This window comes from Giraffa tippelskirchi, chromosome 2, assembly GCF_054371585.1.
Source record: "Giraffa tippelskirchi isolate mGirTip1 chromosome 2, T2T-mGirTip1v1.2.pri, whole genome shotgun sequence".
Taxonomy (NCBI): domain Eukaryota; kingdom Metazoa; phylum Chordata; class Mammalia; order Artiodactyla; family Giraffidae; genus Giraffa; species Giraffa tippelskirchi.
The window spans coordinates 202375643-202394701 of record NC_137276.1 but is presented as its reverse complement, the minus strand read 5'-3'; the positions used below and the strand labels follow the sequence as shown (position 1 = coordinate 202394701).

Genomic DNA, 19059 nt, shown 5'->3' with positions numbered 1-19059 from the left:
ACTTTTTGTTTTTGGCAATTTCCTTGGGTCAACAATTTTTTAAAACCACATACTCATAGCACCAACATGTGGTCATGTCAGTTGTATGAGCTTAAGCAAGGCACATAACTTCTCTAGGCCTCAGTTTTCTCAACTGCAAAATGGAAGATAATTTCAGCACACTCCTGAAAGGGGATTAAATAAGATAATGTGTCTAATGTGATTAGTAGTGTTTGAAATACAGCAGGATAGATTAAGGAGAGCACCTACTAGATGATAAGAGAGTTTAAATGTATTTGTTTACATATAAATTAAATATAAATTGAAATAGACCAATATGTTCTAATACTTATAATATCTTTTCACACTGAAAATAAATTTTCAAAAGATAAGCATGTGTCAGCTAATATAATAAAATGAGCCTTTTTTCTAGCGGACTCAGCAAGTGAGTTGTTACACACTCTTTAGCAGATTCTGACTTCCATGGCCATCATCCTAAGCCTTATTTTTTAATTTCACATTTATTTTTTTCTGGAATAGTGTGGTGCATTCAACAAATATTTCTTGAGTATCTGCTTTGTGTCAGGCTCAGTGCTAGGTGCTGGTGATACAGTCATGAATAGGAGGCATACAATACTCATTGCATGGAGCTTTGTGTCTAACAGGAGAGACAGACATTTTACAAATAACACAAATGCACTTAATTACAACAGTGACTGATAACACAGAAAAAAGTACGGTAGTATTACACTGTAATGAGAAAGGATCTGTTAATACAGTATGGAAAAGGAAGCAAAGCTCCTCAAAAAAATTACATTGAAGGTGGAGGTCTACAGGATAAACTGGACAATATATCATCCAAACACAGCAGGAATATATTTGTATTATATACTATCAGTTCTGAAGTGTAACCTTTAATATGGGCCTCATTTCAAAATCAATTCTAACACAGTCCATACCATCACATTTTGTGGAATGCTGTCTAAAATATTAGTCATCAAATAAACAGGTGAGAGCCAAGAAAAAATAAGAGAGAAACAGTTTTATGTGGGAATTTTGTGTGAATGAACTCTTAACACTGTTTATTTGTTTGAGTCATCTTTCTCCAGAATTTTCTCTTCTATTTATTTATTTAACTTGGTCAATAAATTTATTATTGTTTTTATCCAAAAAAATCTTCATAGAAAATTATGCTTTGGTTTATCAGCTCCAATGGCTCATTCCTGAGCTGTGCGTAGGCTTACCTTCTTCTTAGCTACTCCATCTTTCTTCTGGACATTTGACATTCTGAGATGGTTCTATCTCTTCTTTTAACCTTCTTTCTTGGGCTTCTTCTTATGAGGCGATGTTTTTCTGCTACAGCATCATGAGGTTTCTTAGGCATCTCCTCAGTCATATCTAGAGTCACATTGTTCTTTATGTACTAGAGAATTATTTCTTGTAAGCATCTTCATCTTCTTCAATCAGGTAACATGTATAATCTGCAACTTCCCAAACTATGATGTGCTTCCAGCATCCTTCTACAAAGGAGTCCTTGCTTTCTGAATCATAATCAGAGGGACAGACAAGTCTTCATCCACAACTCCCTTCAGGACCCCAAAACCTTTACTTCAAGTAGTAGTTCTGGCAGCCTTGCATCCAAATGGCCGGTGAAGGCACCAGGTTGACCATCAACGGTCTCCATGTCGTATCCATCCTTAGTCACCCCTACTTGTCCTTCACAGATCTTGTCCACACCAAACCTAGTAAGAAGTCTGAGGGTCAGCAGGAGGCTAGTCGAACAGGTCACAGGATAATTTTTCAGGGCAGCCTTCACACCATATTTTGGAAGTTCATGAGCATAAGCCACACAAACTATCATATCTCCTATATTGAATAAGCAATTTGAAAATTGGTATCTCTGTTGGTTACGTGAACTATCATCCTGTTTTTGGGTGTGTTGTACTTGTTTTCATCCTGGATTACCAAGCATTTCTGAGCATAATAATCAGCTTTACCCTCTCATCTTCCTCCATAGTTCACTTGGTGTCTCTTGAAATAGGCCTTATTCTTGACACCTTTAACAAACCCCATCCTGCAGAACAGAGTGCCCACTGCTAGCCACTGACCTGCAGACTCAACATCTCCAGGGGTAGGAGTGGAGGTGGGGATAGGGAGATGGCTGAAGCCTGTGCTCAGGCACAATAAGTAGCCAGAAATTTCCTCTTTAAAAAGAATACCTTTGGGATAATTTTCTTTCTAGGAAGTTAAACTTCTGGGAAATTCCCACACATGGTATAGTCTATTTCTCAATGAAGTCTCACACTTTTCTTGAATCCTGCCCCAACTACTGCCTCCTTTCAACTGAGACGCTTCTCTTTCCATTAGTCTTGAGAAACATGCCTGTTTCCCTTGCTCTCTCTGGCTCTTTAATCCCTGAACTAGCTCTCCGTAGGATTTCTTCTTCTCTTTCCCTTCCTTTTTCTTTTCTAACCTCTTTTCCTCTCTCCCTTTTCTCTTTCGTTTTTCTCTCTTCCTTTTAAATCATCATTGATAAGGCAAAAGAGAAAGCCTATCAAACTAATCTAGCTATTGATTGAAATCATTAAATAAATAAATTCAATAATTTTGAAAAATGAAGAGAGCAAGTGCCTTGGTTTGATGCATTTTATGAGAAAATTAAGTCAGACTTCACTTAATGAACATCGCGAAGGCATTTTTAACACATACCCACAAATAGCAAAGAATTAGGGGGTCAAGAAAACCATTCTAGCCGATTTTGCCAAAATCAATTTAAGCATATAACCTTTCCAAACCTCAGAGTGACAATTTTTGACAAGAAGGTACTAGATTATTTTTTCTCCTTCTAATTTCAAGTTTAATAAACTTTTTTACTAGAGTGAAAGACTAATTCAAGATCAAAAATTTTCTGAGTTTCAGGACACAAAGCAAATAATTTGAATCTTTTTACTAAATGCTAACAAAGACCAGACCTAAAGGTTTATTACATCAAATAATGTGTTTTAGGCAATAACAGAATTCTAGATGATAGAGAAAATAAACACACATACTAAGAAACATAACCATTCAGCACCTCCCAAAAACAAATATAAGAATTATTGTCCATTCCTCTTCTATCCAAACTCTACGTATTACTCAAGTCTTACCATAAGCTTCACAAAATCTTCCTGACAATTCTTTAGTTAGCATGAAAGATACCAAGAGATAAATCAGTTCATGTAACCAGTCTTCCCAACACAACCATAAATGTCTATGTGATAGAAATCATGTCCTATAATTTTTTAAAAAAAATTAATTTTAAATAAACTGACCTGAACTGAATTAACAATGTACACAGAAAGCTAAGAAACTCAAGTAAAATTCAACTTTAACTCTGAAACAGTAAAAAAAAACAAAACAAAACTAATATACATCACTTAAGAAGCTGTTTTCAAAGTAATTGACATGGAAATTAAGAAAAAAACTCTTAACTACATAAATGCAACTTAAAGTTTATAGTATCAATACTTTAGATACCTACAAATGTGGCTATATAGTTAGTATGGTGTAGGCTTCTAGAAAGATACTTTCATAAAGAAAACTAAACAAGAAATTATTTGGAATGCTCAAATAAGATCATCCTCTTCTTTTTTCCCCCTCAGTTTACAATCCCTGTTTAGGGGCCTTTTACAACATGTTTACCACTATGAAAAGTCAAATCATTAAACTCTTCACTAATCATATTTCCTTATTAATGCATAAATTTGTGTAAGTTTTAACACACATGGGCATTCATCTGAACATATATCCCAATTAAAAAAATAATAATATATTCAGCCTCTAGTGAGAACAAATTCAGATTGGTCTGCATGTATAGCCTACATTGAAATAAGAATGCTTATGATTAAATATTGAAAATTTCCCCAAACGTTATATAAATCTCTGGTGACGACAACAAAAGAAAGAAACCACAAAAACATCAGTATCCTTAAGGAAACATCAGCTTCTTTTTGTTTGCTCCAGTTATAAATTTTGCATCTGTGCATTGCTGCCTAGATTTTCAAAGGATTCTGCAATAATTAATTTAACAGTGTACCCATACTGCTGTAATATAGCCAAGAACTTTTACATATATATAATTTATAATATCCATATGAAGGACAGATTGAGATCCAGGTTGAGATGGGACTTATTTAAAAATAAGGGCTGGGTCACTCTGACTGGGCAGGATTTTGACCTGAATGTGGGATAAAAATCCAGTCTACAGTCCTGGTTACAAGGTCTGATATGATCAAGCACCAGTCTAATACTGTGATTAGCTGCCTTCCACTGAGTACCAGCTATATAGTGGCCTTCTTTCTGTTCCTTAAGCACAATCAAGCTCAACTTAGCCCTAAGATCTTCACATTTCTGCCTGGAATTCTCTGTCCGAGTCAGATCCAAGCTCAAATATCAAGCAGATTTTAATCAAACCTCTGAGAGAATTTTTCTATCCACACAGGGATCATATATTAAAAAACAACAACAACTATGTCTTAAGCAAGGAATGTTATAATCGTGTTCATTTATGACTAGCTTTATATTAGCTCCTAAAGTCCCTTGGATCTAAGTCTGCTACTTTTACCAAAATTAGTTTTTGTTGATGAAAATCACTGATTTGGATACTTGTTGAATATCAGCAGGTTACAGCTCATAAGATCATCAATGGTTTTTTGGGTTGGTGGTTAACTCACCCTTGTAAAACTAGTCTCTCCAGTAAGAGGGAATCTCCAACCTAAACACTATGGTCTGCTCGTCTATTATACACAGATTAGGGGCTATGCCATATTGAAAACAAACAAACAAACAAAAAGCAGACAAACAAAAGAAACCTTTGCACAATACGAAAGTAAGGAGAGGCACTATCTAGTTAAATCCACTGTGCTTCTTCTCTTGAAAATTGTTCTTGAGAGAGATTTCACTTAAAAATATAAATTCTACATGCTATTCTTTGATTAAATTAGGCATTTGAGGAAAATGCCTACTTATTTGGGCAACTTCTCCCTTTCAGAAAATCACTCTCGAAAAAACTACATTTTCAATACATTTTTCAACCTGCACTGAAGGCCATGGAGTAGGTTTGTGACATTTGCTTTTTCGTTGGCATGTATACTGTCATTGTGAACCGTTTCAACTACAAGACTCAATAACCCTGCAAACAACAAACAACATGAGATAACTGTCAGAGTCATGATAAATCTGCTAACTCCTGAAGATGATTTCTTGTCTCCTTTGGCTGCTGTCAGTCTGCCTTCTGGGGAGACAGGAGAAGAACAGAACCCTACCCTTCAATGGGAATCTATAATGAGTCACAGGCTTTATCCATATAACCATATTTAACCTTTTCTTCACACTCATATTACAGGTTATCATCCTCTAATTACAGATTAGGAAACTGAAACAAGAGATTTTGTGTGATGTACCAAAATCACCTGGACAGATAAGTGAAGGACCGGAACACTTGTACAGATCTGCCTGACTTTCCCCCATCCAAAAAGGCCAAAATCTTTAAAATCAGGCAAACTTTATCCACAGACACAGCAACTATACTAATGATTATAGCTCATATATTTCCTTGCCTCCCAAATTATCTTCTAATTTTTGTTGCCTACATTTTTTTGTTTTGTTTTTGTTTTTTGCTTTCTCTTATTATCATCCATATTATTAGCATATTAGTGTAGCTCATGAAATTTTGGATGTATCACAGGAAGTTCATGGAGGAGCAATGTGCCACTCCATTTGTCATGTTAAGTTGCCATTTCCAGAGTCCATTTGCTCATGGATGTTTCTTTTAATAATTACCATGACAATGTATTTCATTGTTGATATTATTGATTGCAAATGGCCAAACCTACTTTGAAAATAATCATAATATTAGAATTTTTAATGCAGATGTTAGATACTGTAAATATATACATTGCTCACAAAAGACCACAAATAGCTTAAATTTGGCACTCTGACTTGTTACTAACATAAAACTGTGATTCAAATTTATTCACAGTCAGTTACATGAAGGATAAAGGGGAAAAATAAAAGGAGAGAGAATGGGTATAAAGTTTAATAAAGATGTAAATGTGAGCAGAGAATTAAACAGGCATATAAACAAGCAGAAAGGTCCAGAAAAACAAAGCTATACACAAAAATGAATATTACTCTGAAGTATAAATTTGTATCCTAATTTGCTGATTTTTTTCCAACTGTTACGACATCCCATGTTATATGTCTGGCCCATTGGTTCAAATTGACCTTCGTTTCACTACAGCCATAGCAGTACCAAGTGAGCAAGCATGTCTGTACACAATGCTTCCACATCTGTCCATCACCATCCAAGAATATAATTCCTTGACCTTTGATAGAACAAGCTAATCAAAGAAAAAGTTCAAAAATCCTTTGTTTCACAGATACTTGTTAGTCTTTGGCAATAGCTGACTTTATGAAAAGTGTGTCTCTTTTAAAGATGAAAGAGAGGAATATCCAATTGAAGACAAATGCATTTTGTGAATATTTGTCATGTTTGCAGATGAAAGGCCTACATTTGTTTCTCATAATTCATAAATACTTCATAAGGAAAGGCCTCTTTGAAAGCTTATGATCATATTACAAGGCAGATATGATTTTGATTCATCGAGATTGCCTATATATTTCCACCGTAGCCTTTAAGAGACAAAAGTTTGAAAGTGGCCCAACAACCTCTAAAGTGCTGTCATCACAATGGCTGGCTGAAGGAAAATACAATAGCTCTTCGAAGCTCCAATATTTGTTGGTAACACCTGTGATGGCAGGTGGCTCTTCATGAAAAGCAATGCACCACTTTCCTCTTTAGTGGTTACCACTATGTTCCAAAGCAGGTCAGGTGACCAGGATGCTTCAAGTTCAGTTTTATACTTCTGAAGAACTGGATTGTGAGCACTAACAAGTTCCCAATTTAGCCTGTTAAAAATGTAAAAAATGGTCTGCTTTCCCTCCCTTAAGATACATTTTCCTTCACTAAGTATAGCAGGAGATTTAATCTAGTGACCTTTCAGAATCCAATTTAAATTTAAATGATAGATTTTAAGATTTTTCAACTAGACATGTATCGAGGTTTGAATAAATGCTAATCTTCACAGTATACTCCAGGGAGAATAAATGAGGTAAAACAAACCAAAAACTGAAAAAGAAGTATCACTGAAAGAGTGATTTTTTCCCCCCCATTTACCTGGTACACATATTATTTACAAGGTGAGAAGACAGAACCGAACCAAATCTTACAATGCTCAAGGTATTTTACAACACTTGCACTTTTCAGGTATCAAATGAATAGAAAACAGCATGGATACAATGCAGGCCTATACTGGGCAATGGCTAAGAAATTTATGACTAAAATATAATAGGATATAGTCAGAACTCGTCTGGTATATTAAATTTAGAATTCCAAATCTAAGAGGGATATAGACAAATTCAAGTTTGCTAATAAATAAGAATTCAAAACCATGTAATGCAATAGGAAAAACAATTGGGGAGAAAATGGAAATACACATTCTGCAAATGGAAAGAGCCCCAGGGTATAATACTCAAAGGCACACCATGTAGAAAAGTGATTGGATCTGTTTTGTGAGTGTCCATGGGTTATAAATTGATAGACAGATTTTTAACTCAATATAACAACAAATTTCCTGATGGAGAAACCTATTCAAATATGGAACGGGCTACCTCATGAGATGGGTTTCACACTACTGAAGACATCTAAGAGCAAGCAGAAACAGGGATGCTGAAGAAAAGATTGAAGATTAAACTATGTTACTGAGGTCTCTTGAAAGACTTGAGTCTATGAATTTTCTAGTAAAGAATTGTCTACAATGGGAGAGATTGATAAAGAGAGCATCTCAGAGTAAAATAAATACCAACATACAATAAGTAACATCATCTAGTAGCAGAAGTAAATGTAACTAAAACCTAGTTTATAAATGCTTCTTTGATGATGAGTTAGGGAATACCCAAGTATAAACAAGGTGACAAGTTTGAATTGTGAAAACCAGGATGTTACTGATGAAATTTCTAGAAAAATAATGTATTGAGAAAAGAACAATGATCTGCATTAGGTTTGGTGAAAAACAAACATTATCACAAATCTTAATAAAATGTGTTCACCAGTACTAATTCAGCACTGATGGGAAGAAAGAAATACTAGTTGGTAAATCCAAATTCTCCACTGGTGTAGTAGAATCAATCAGGCAGGAATGGTCCATAAGGCGCTTACTTTACCGAGATCACATATTGTCTAGAACCAAGCAATGTTTATAGTGTTAATTTCATGCTCACTTTAAAAATCCTACTTACTTGAAATCAAAAACACTTAGAACAAAACAAAGGTGACTTTCCTACTGAACACAAGGATCCTGACTAACTTTTAAGGCATATACTCCATCTAATATTATTAGATCGCTTTTTAAATATGAGGTTAGTGTGAGTGTGATCCCTATACTCAGTCTAATCTATGGAGGGGGATTGCAAACTCTAAAGTTGAGGATCAGTTCTAGTCATGGTGATTTTAGTGGGCACTGATGTTTTAAGACTGTAAAAGCAGCAGATGTTCTGATCTGACTATCTAAACAAAAATTACTTTAAAAAATTATTTGAAAAGTTATTACCTATATCAATCCACTTTTTAAAATGAAGACTATTTTCAAATATCCAGGAGAGGTAATAATAAATAGTTAGTAACATTTTCATGTACTTTCCTTGAGCTACTTTGTCTCTTACGTAAAGAGGTTTCTAAAAAGATTTACTTAAACTTTTGATTTCGAGACAATTGGAGATTATCATGCAGCTACGTAAAATAACTGGGAGAGATCCTGCATAGACTTCACCTGTTTCCCCAAATGGTAACATCTGAAAAGCTATGGTACAATATCCTAGCCAAAATGTGGCAGTGATACACTCAAGATACAAAATTACATCACAGGCGGCTCTCCTGATAACCTTTTACATTCACATCGCAAAAGAAACACATTAACTAATGTTCTCTTAGAAATCTCTGAACTTGTATATGATATACTCTTAAAAAGATGACCCTTCAATTTATATAAAGATAATGAGAATATATCTATAATGTTTCCATATAAATTTACCAAAAACATGACGGTTTTATGGTCTTCTCCTATGTCTGTCCATGTTGAAATCAGAATAAAAAAAAAAATCAATATATGATGTATATATTTATAATTAAATTTATAATTACAGGTTATTATACTAATTAAATAAAATTGACAATTAGATTGCTTATTACTCTATTTAAGTACATATTTCCATATTCTTATATATATATAAAATTATTTATAAATCAAAATAATCATAGCAGTTAATTATATGCCATGATAGATATATGACAGAGGATAGGATGGCAGATTGGAACTTATAGGTTATTTAACACAACAAACATTTCATTGGGGTGGGTAAGATAAGTATATGATAAAATTGTGACTTTATGTGGAAAGGAGAAAAATTATAAAGTAAATAATTATATATGTAATTGTTTGAAAATTATCCTCTAGGTTAGAGACTTTCACATTTAAAAATTCTTTAGGGAGTTAATTAAAATAGAAAAAGTCATCACTTCACAAAAATATGATCAAGAGATTTAATTTTGGCTTTGCATGTTTATTTTGACATTTTTAACTGCATTTTAATATGAGGAAACAAAATATCATTTCATATTTAAAAAAAAGATTACATTTTTTTCCAGTAGGTCTCTTAGAGTAAAATCTTTTCATTATAAGTAAAATAGTATAGTATTAAAATGTCATCACCATTAAGATATTTACAAATTTATGAAATGAAGTATCTCCATACTTATGAAGAACTTGACTTTATAAGTCAGAGGAGAGTATATAAGAAAATAGATCATGATTTTCTATTAAAAATATTGCTTTAACAAATTACTTAGGGCACAAATAAAATTAAAGCTGAATGAAATGAAAGTGTTAGTCACTAAGTTGTGTCCAACACTTTGCCACCCCAGGGACTGTTGCCCACCAGCCTCCTCTGTCCATGGGATTCTCCAGGTAAGAATACTGGAGTGGATTGCCATTCACTTTTCCAGGGGATCTTCCTGATTCTGGAAATTAACCTGCATCTCCTGCATTGCAGGCAGATTCTTTACCATCTGAGCCACCAGGGAAGCCCCTGAATGATATAAAGCATATGAATTAAAAAGGCTTTACTATAAGGTAGTGTGAAAAAATAAAACTATTTTTGAAATAGAAATAATTTTTAATATCAAAAATCAAAAGCAGAACATCTTGCATGAAAATATCTCATGAAATGTACAGAATAGTCTCTCAGGATATATATATATACTTTTATTTTAGGTACAATTCTAATAGATGATAAGCATTAATTGGATGACAAATATATGCTGTTGGAGTACAGTCAAAAGGAAGGTCACTGATGTGACATGTTGTCTAGTAGGAAAGAATAATATGGGGATTTTTCCAATGTTATACACACACACACACACACACACACACACACACATACATTATTAGATCTATGTAAATGCAGTATTTAAGTAAGAAGGTAAAGTCCAGATTAAATCTATTGGAATGAGGCAGGCAAGAGGACATTTAAAGGGGCAAGGGTAAGGATAGAGACTATAGAGATTTTATAAAGATTTCCAAAGAGAGGAAATAGATATTTGGTCATGAAATATAGGATAGAATATAAACCAAAGTAGACTAGGGAAGGCATTCCAAAGGAGAAGGGCATGGATAAAGAGACAGTCTTGGTACCTGAGAGAAATTGCACTGTTGAATTTAGAGGGTAGAAAGTGATCAGATAAGGACTTTCTGGTGACTCAGTGGTAAAGAATCTGACTGTAAACACAGAAGACACAGGTTAGATCCCTGGGTAGGGAAAATCTCCTGGAAAAGGAAATGGCAACGCACTCCAGTATTCTTAAATCCCATGGACAGAGGAGCCTGGCAGGATACAGTCCACAGGGTTGGAAAGAGTCAGACACGACTTAGCTACTGAGCATGCATGCACAAAATGATCAGACACTTGAACTTTGAATGTGCCAAGGACTTGAAATTTATCCTTAAGACCTATTACTTTGAAAATGTGATTCTTATACCCATAGGGCTTCAGTGAAGATGCCTCAGTGCAAAGTGGACAGGAATCATGGGGCTGATAGAGGCAGCTGGGAAAACACTAGTTGGTGCCTCAGGACACAGAAATAAATAACCTACTGTGACTACTGCCTACTGGTCTCAGAGTCTGTGTGCTTCCTCCCAGGACTGGCTAAGGGTATACAATAAAGAAGTGCAGTCACACCCCTGTTTCAAGTACACTTTTAAAAATAATGCCATCTATTTAAATATGCATGTTTCTGAAAATTTAGCATTAGATCCTTTTGAATATCAAAAAAAAATTGCAATTGAATATATCCATGGACCCATAGTTTCTGTCCTGGGGACAATAGCATATTTGAGATGGCATAACTGACTTGTGATGGAGAAGGCAATGGCACCCCACTCCAGTACTCTTGCCTGGAAAATCCCATGGACGGAGGAGCCTGGTAGGCCGCAGTCCATGGGGTCGCTGGGAGTCGGACACAACTGAAGCGACTTAGCAGCAGCAGCAACAGCAACTGACTTGTGAAACCCTGTTTTATGTTTTTGGTTCCGATATGTCTATCTCATATGATCAAGAAAGTATCAATCGTGACATAATCTATAAGGGGGAGGCAGTTTCAAGTGTCAGAAACTCTAAAATAGATGCTAGATCTCCATTTTCACCAGCGTATTACATTAGCATTCATCTGTTTAGAAAACAACTATCATAGGCTATAGTTTACCACAGAATGATTTACACTTGTCAGTCACACACAACATCTGCATTTGAGAAAGTATATTACTCCAGCAATACTATGAAGAATATATTTGGTGATAAGTTGAGTATATTTGAATCAATTATCTCTCAGGCTTACTTGGCTTGTAATTAATTATACCTCCTGCTGTGACTTATTATTTAACAGATTTGCTCTGGAAAACTGTAATTCTTTAAACTTATTCTTTTCTTTGTTCTCAACTTTTCAGAAATGTTAACTATATGAAAATTCAAGGAAAATGGAGGGAAAAAAAATTGTCTTTCAAGCATTTACCAATTGCCCCTCTTCAGCCTTTAAAACAGCTTCCAGAGGGAATTCAAAGGAAGACTTGTAGTCCTAGCAGAATTCCAGCCTTATTCAAAGCCAGTTTTCTTCTTGGTTCACTGGCAGATGGGTCCTCAGAATCACTCAAAAATCCCATATTATTTCCATAATGATGAAACAACTCTCTCACTGTCTCAGATAACATTTCTATATCTCCTTTCATCTGGAATTGCCAGCACCTCTCTCTCAACTTTTCACCTTCAGCTGACTGTTAAGTGTTAGTTGCTCAGTCATGTCTGACTCTTTGTGACCCTAGGGACTGTAGCCCACCAGGCTCCTCTGTCCATGGGACTTTCCAGGGAAGAATACTGGAATGGGCAGCCATTTCCTTCTTCAAGGGATCTTCCAGACTCAGGGATCGAACCCGGGTCTCCTGCATTGCAGGCAGATTTTTTAACCATCCGAACCACCACAGAAGTCCTTAGTTGACTGCCTTGACTTTAAAAGTAAATGAAAAAACAGAAGCAATTATAGAATATTATCAACACCCAATCAAATCTACCACTCTCTCTGCTTAAAACTCATATACTCTATCTCCTTATTATATCAGATTAACTATCCCTACACTTTTCCAAGACCAATCCTCTATTCATACTCCAAATCCCTTCTCTTCCCATATCAAAGAATTGTACCTACAGTTATCCATACTGACTCAGCAAATTTCCCTTCTCTACTGGTTCAACCATATCAGCTGAAATATCTCCTACCTTAAAAGAAACTTTTTTAACTTATAGTTCTCTATTTCAGCTACCAACATACTTTTCTGTTCCCCTTTAGAGAATATCCCCTCATAAAAATTATCTGCACTTACTGCATTTTCTTTCTCACTTCACATTCATTTTTAACCCATTGAAAATGGAATTTCAGCCCAATCATTCCCATAAAACCCTTTTTTAGTCCAAACAAATGACCACTGGTCCTAGCCAATGTTTAATTCTCAGTCCTCATTTAACTTAAGCACAGCAGCTGTGGCTGGCATGGTTGAGCCCTCCCATCCTGTCCTTTTTCACCTACAGATCCTTCTTCTTGACTTCATCATGTGAGAGTAACTCAGGGCTCAGCAGCCAGACCATATCTCTCCTCATCACCACTTTTCAGGTAAACTGATTCAATCTCATAGCTTGAAATATCTTCTATAAACAGATAAGTTATGATTTTAATTTGCTAGCCCTAATGCCTCCACTGAATTCCAGGTTCAGATATTTGACTGGCTACTCAACATCTTAATTTATATGTCAAATAGTGAATAGTGAAAGTTGCTCAGTCACGCTCAACTCTTTGCAACCCCATGGACTGGGGCCTGCCAGGCTCCTCTGTCCACAGAATTCTCCAGGTAAGAATACTGGAGTGGGTAGCCATTCCCTTCTCCAGGAAATCTTCCCAACCCAGGGATCAAACCCATATAGCAGGCAGATTCTTTACCATCAGCAGAGAATAAACTGAATAAAACCAAAGAAAATCCAAACTCCTTCAAGGAACCTACAAGGCTTTACATGATCTAACAACCACCAAAATCTCGGGGTTTTCCTAAAAGTATCCCTCGCTTACCATTCTGCATCGCTCTTGCCTACCTTTGAACACACCAAGCCAATTCCCCCACATGGACTTCACAACACTTTCTCCTCTCTGTTCACTCATCCCCCAGGGTTTTATATTGTACTTTACTTCGTTCAAGTCTCTGTTTAAATACTACCTCTTCAGAAATGGCTATCTTGACCACATTAAAAAACAACTATGGTCAACATAACATTGAACACTTCTAGCTGGCTTTATTCTTCCTCATGGTACTTGCTACTGTTTGGGAATTTTATTTTGTATTGTTTTCCTATCCCTATAGAGAGGGCTCAGAGAATTGGGGTCTTTTCTTTTTTTTTTACTGCTTTCTTTCCAAGGTTGAGGAATATTGTGTACATAGTAAGTACTCAAAAAATATTGTTAAATTAATTAATTTAGCTAATTCAGCACCTATGTGTGCCAGACTTATTTTTAATACATGATTCTAAGCAGATTACTTTATCATCAACATGTGTGTATACAGCCCCCTACTCCTAACATTCAGTTTTAAAAAGCATGGACATTTAGTGTTCATTTTATATACTATATTTGTCAATTTTAGTTGTGCTGCGATTATGAACTGTAGTTAAGCGCAAGAAATCAAGACATTCAATAGTCTATGATTAACATGTTTAAAATTTTGGGTTTTAGATGTCTGTACACACATGTATACAAACATGTACATAATAAGAAAACCCAAGACAAAATCTAGTGCATACTGATACAACTAGTTAACATCTAGAGAGCAATATAATTTATAAACACATACAACACAAGAATCAGATTTCTACTTTCTGCAGGATGTTAATAAATCCTTCAAAAAGAGTGGATGAAAGGACCAAGCCTCCCTGTGGCTTATTCCCAGTTTCTCTGAATTTCCTAGATTTATGCTCAAATGCCTGCAAAGGTTTACATTTCTTAAGGCAAACTTCTAGCTGCAACCAGTTTTTTTTTCTAAATACTGAAATAATCAGCACAGAAGGGAAATAAGCCAATCATTGGGAAGCAAAAAAGGAGAGAAAACCAAAGCTCTGCCCCCAGTAGACACAGACCCAGATCTTCCCCAGCCTCAGAACTTTAATTCCCCTTGTATTGAAAAAAAAAAAAAAATGAGTGGAGAAAAGAGAAGGGAACGGGAGGGGAGAGAGAAAGATTGCAGACAAACAAACAAAAAATGTTTCACTCATGCCTCAATGAGAAAAATTTTTAGGTCTTCACCTATTCACAGATGACTATCTAACTTAGACAACAGAGTATTTGGTTCTGAGTGAGGTTCTTAACTTTGTATTGCCTGTGTATTAATATTTTACACCTTGTCTGCTTGTGGCGAGTGGAGTCTATATAATAAGACTTTTTAAAAGAACATAGAGATAATTTTCTCTTAGCTCTTTGCAGAAACTGATAAGCAAGAATAAAAAAAATTAAATCAATGACTTTTTTATTTTTGGCTATCCTCTTTTAAATATAACAGAGTGTAAACTGCCAAATGTACAGCTGAGACCTATGAGAGGGACACACAGATAAAGAGACAGATGGAAAGAGAGAGGACAAAGAGAATAAGTTGGAGAAGAATAAAGGCAGCCAGTCAAATCTTTGATATGCTGATGATGGAAAAATGATAATAATAATTTAAGTCAGTGTGAATCCTGAAGCAGGCTATATTATTGCTTACTGTTTGAGATAATAATAGTAAAAAAAAGATTCATTTCTCTAAAATATACAATATATAAATGTACTTAATTTGACAGCAATAAGAGATGAAAATGAAAGATTTAAATACATAAACAGTAAAATGATGACACGCCCTACTCGGCAAAGAGAAACCCATAGCTTGGAAGGAGTCATGCCTTGGATGCCAAAGAAAAAGCTATCCTAGTTCCATCCCCTAACTACCATGAGTTGCTGTCACTACACTTTTATCTCCTTTATCGCTCAAGACTAGAAAGGTGCTTGACTTACTTAGACACAAATTTGTTGAATGGATAAGCAAATGAATTAATACATTTATGTTTTTCTAAGGGTCTCAAATTAGAGTATAATTTGAGTATAAGGGTCTTAAATTCTAAAGGATTAGTGAATATTTTTATTTTCTATTAAGGACATAAACTGCAAATAGGATTTGTTACAAAAATGTAAAACTATCATTAACAATGATTATAATACAGAATTTGCAAAGGCACACTCAACAAAATATCACCTAAAGATGAAATCAAAGGAAAAATAGGTAAGTCATCACTGTTTTAAAATATAAAATGCACATTTATGGGCAAATCTTATCTACAGATTATGATAAATAAGTGAAAAATGAAGAGGAAGCCCCGAGCAAACATTTAAGGGGACTGATTTTAGACTGCCGAAGTTAAGAAGAGGTTTTTACACTGTGAACTGGAAAATAAATAGGAGCTGGCCAAACAATGGGAATACTCCAGGCAGAGAGAAAAGTGTGCACACAGGCCCCAAAGTGAGAAAAGCACCAGAGTGGTGAGAGGTTAATGAACGAGAGGAAGAGTGAGTGAGAATGAGACAAGAGCCAGGTCCTTCAAAAATCTCATGCTAAGGCTCTCTTTTTTTTTTTTAATCTCTTGTAAGTGCACTGAAGTGCTTTAAGGTCAAAGAAATTTGAGAAATGAAGTATTATTGTGTAGCACTCACTTGCGGATTCAAAATGCACATTAGCTAATTAAAGATTCTAAGAATTTCAACTATAAAGAAATGTGGTGAACTTGATTAAATTCAGGATTTTCCAAATTTATTTGAGCACCACACATTCTTCATGTGATATACACTGTATATCCTCCTGAACTTTCCTCCCTGCTGGATCATTTCCCAAAGTAGTCACACGGAACAACCTGTTGTGATAAACCTGCATGCCAATATTACTTCATGAACAAAGTTAAATAACATTTCCTGTATCTGGGAATAAAAGAACATAAAACATTTAAAAAGTATTACTTCGTAGCGATAACTGGTTTCATTTTTACTCAGTTGAACAATTATTTGATAGTCTATTCTCTGGCAGGCTCTGAACTACTGTGCCAAGCAATGGGGTTACAAGGTACACAAGACCTATACTCTAATTTGAGACCCTTAGAAAAACATAAATGTATTAATTCACTTCCTTATTCATTCAATAAATTTGTGTCTAAGTAAGTCAAGCACTCTTCTAGTCTTGAGGGATAAAGGCGAACCAAGACAAGGGTATCTTTGCTTTGCTGAAGCTCATGTTCTTGCTCGGTATAGAGGAGAAAGTGAAAGTTGCTCAGTCATGTCCGACCCTTTGTGACCCCATGGACTATACAGTCCATGGAATTTTCAGGCTAGAACACTGGAGTGGGTGGCCATTCCCTTCTTCAGGGGATCTTTCCAACTCAGGGATCGAACCCAGGTCTCCCTAATTGCAGGCAGATTCTTTACCAGCTGAGCCACCAGAGAAACCCAAGAATACTGGAATGGGTAGCCTGTCCCTTCTCTAGCAGATCTTCCCGACCCAGGAATTGAATGGTGGTCTTCTGCATTGCAGGCGGATTTTTTACCACCTGAGCTAAAAAGTAAACTAAATAACACAATCCAAAAACTAGTATAGTAAACTACATATTAACATGAAAGAAAGCAGAGAGTGGAGGTAGATGATCAAATAAGAGCATTTAACACAGGACAGTGGGTAGGAAAGAGAAACTGGATTTGAGAAATAATTTGCAAGTAATATAAAGAGAAACTACAATGGTTAGATGGATATATGTTCTGGTTTATATGATACATAAATTTGAGATCAACATAGAAGCTGATGTGGAACAAGTCATGGAACAAGCCATAAGATAATAATAATTAATTCTTATTATGTGCCAGGAACTGTTCTAAGAACTTTACATATTTGTAATACTTCAAATCTCTCATCAGTTCCACGAGGTAGGCTTTTTAATCATCGTTTTAGAGATGGATGTGGGTACTAGAATATTTGAAATTATGTATGTGGCTTGCATTATATTTCTTTTGGACAATGTTGTTCTACATGCTTCTCAGAAGGACTACTGGGTTTCCCTGTTGCACACTTATTTTGCGCATCCTTCACATACAATTCCCCATTTTTCCCTACTGACCCCACTGTCCAGCAGCCTGGCAGCACAGCAGTGTCTAGGACCAAGCAGTCAGCAAGGAAAGCAGCACAGAGGCTTCTCTCACCCCCTTAGGACCTGAAAGTGCTCATCCTTTCATTTTATCACTAAGCTCCCTAAATTATCTTCTTTTCCAGGAGATCTTAGATACTTCAGTTTTGGAGAAGGCTGGATAAAGAGAGATGGGCTATTTCTGATAATCTTTCAGATAAAACCACACAAGCTAGTCAATGAGCCCATGGCAGAAACCAGGAAAAAAACTTCATGTCAAGCATAGCCCATGCCAGATTAGTTTAAGGCAACACTTATTAATATAACATTTTGTCAGAAGGAAAACATCAGGGCAGATGCTAGTCCAGAATGGGCTCCAGACAACAAACACTAAGGTCTGATAGCCTTACCCATAATCATTGTCACAACATCAATGGTCACACAGAATAGAAAGAAGAGATAGGAGATGCAGAGAACTAAGTAGGCCCTCTCCTGCCTGAGCTGATCTAGGCAGTGTCATAGCAAACAGCTTAGCCATTAAACTGAAAAAGTATCACCTGAATCCATTATTGGGGCAAACTGATTTAGAATTAACATCCTGAGACTAAAATGCTGTCTTCCCCTTACAACAAAGCACCATAAAATATTCTAAGAAACAGATGTAATGGTCCTGGATTTAGAGTGCAAAAGAATCAGGATAGTCAATCCAATAATTGTTGAATAAAATGCCTTCAGCACCTCAAACTCTTAAAAATAGAGAGACTCTGCTTATTCTGCATTGGGGGAGACAAAGTAGTCCACATAAATAAAATCTTCACAGAAACTCTCCTTAAGATAAAGAGTTAACTTAATTTCTAACATTTAAAAATTTAACATTTTAACAAAAATACTTTGAAATAATGTTTTACTTTTTCTTGGTGCCTAAAAAGACTTTTTTGAATATGACTTAATTTTTTTTTTTAATGGCTCACGTTCATTATGATCAATTATTATACTCCACTGCAGTCTAATGAAGCCCAGAGGGACAATTACAGAGAGTGGAACTGTTTGCTGCTGCATCTGAGCGCCCTTGCATAGCTGTGCCTTCAGTCCTGGTTTCTGACCTTGATGGGCTTTCTACTGCTACCAGTGCTCTTGGCCGTGATTTCTCAATACTGTTAGATGTTGATCATCATTGGTCATTTCCACAAATGTTCCTAATTTGGAGTTTCT

The 19059-nt window shown here is 35.6% G+C and overlaps 1 protein-coding gene, 1 long non-coding RNA gene and 1 pseudogene across 2 annotated transcripts in view; 1 reads left to right on the top strand and 2 right to left on the bottom strand.

Moving 5' to 3' along the window:
* GBE1 (1,4-alpha-glucan branching enzyme 1) overlaps positions 1–19059 on the bottom strand; it is a 297215-nt gene that overhangs the window by 106847 nt on the left and 171309 nt on the right. The window lies entirely within an intron of this gene.
* Positions 1183–2052, bottom strand: LOC145538373 (large ribosomal subunit protein uL18 pseudogene; annotated as a pseudogene).
* On the top strand, positions 14048–17985 carry LOC145531039 (uncharacterized). The gene is made up of 2 exons (XR_014072134.1): positions 14048–15764; positions 17130–17985. It is a non-coding gene; the product is annotated as an uncharacterized LOC145531039 (long non-coding RNA).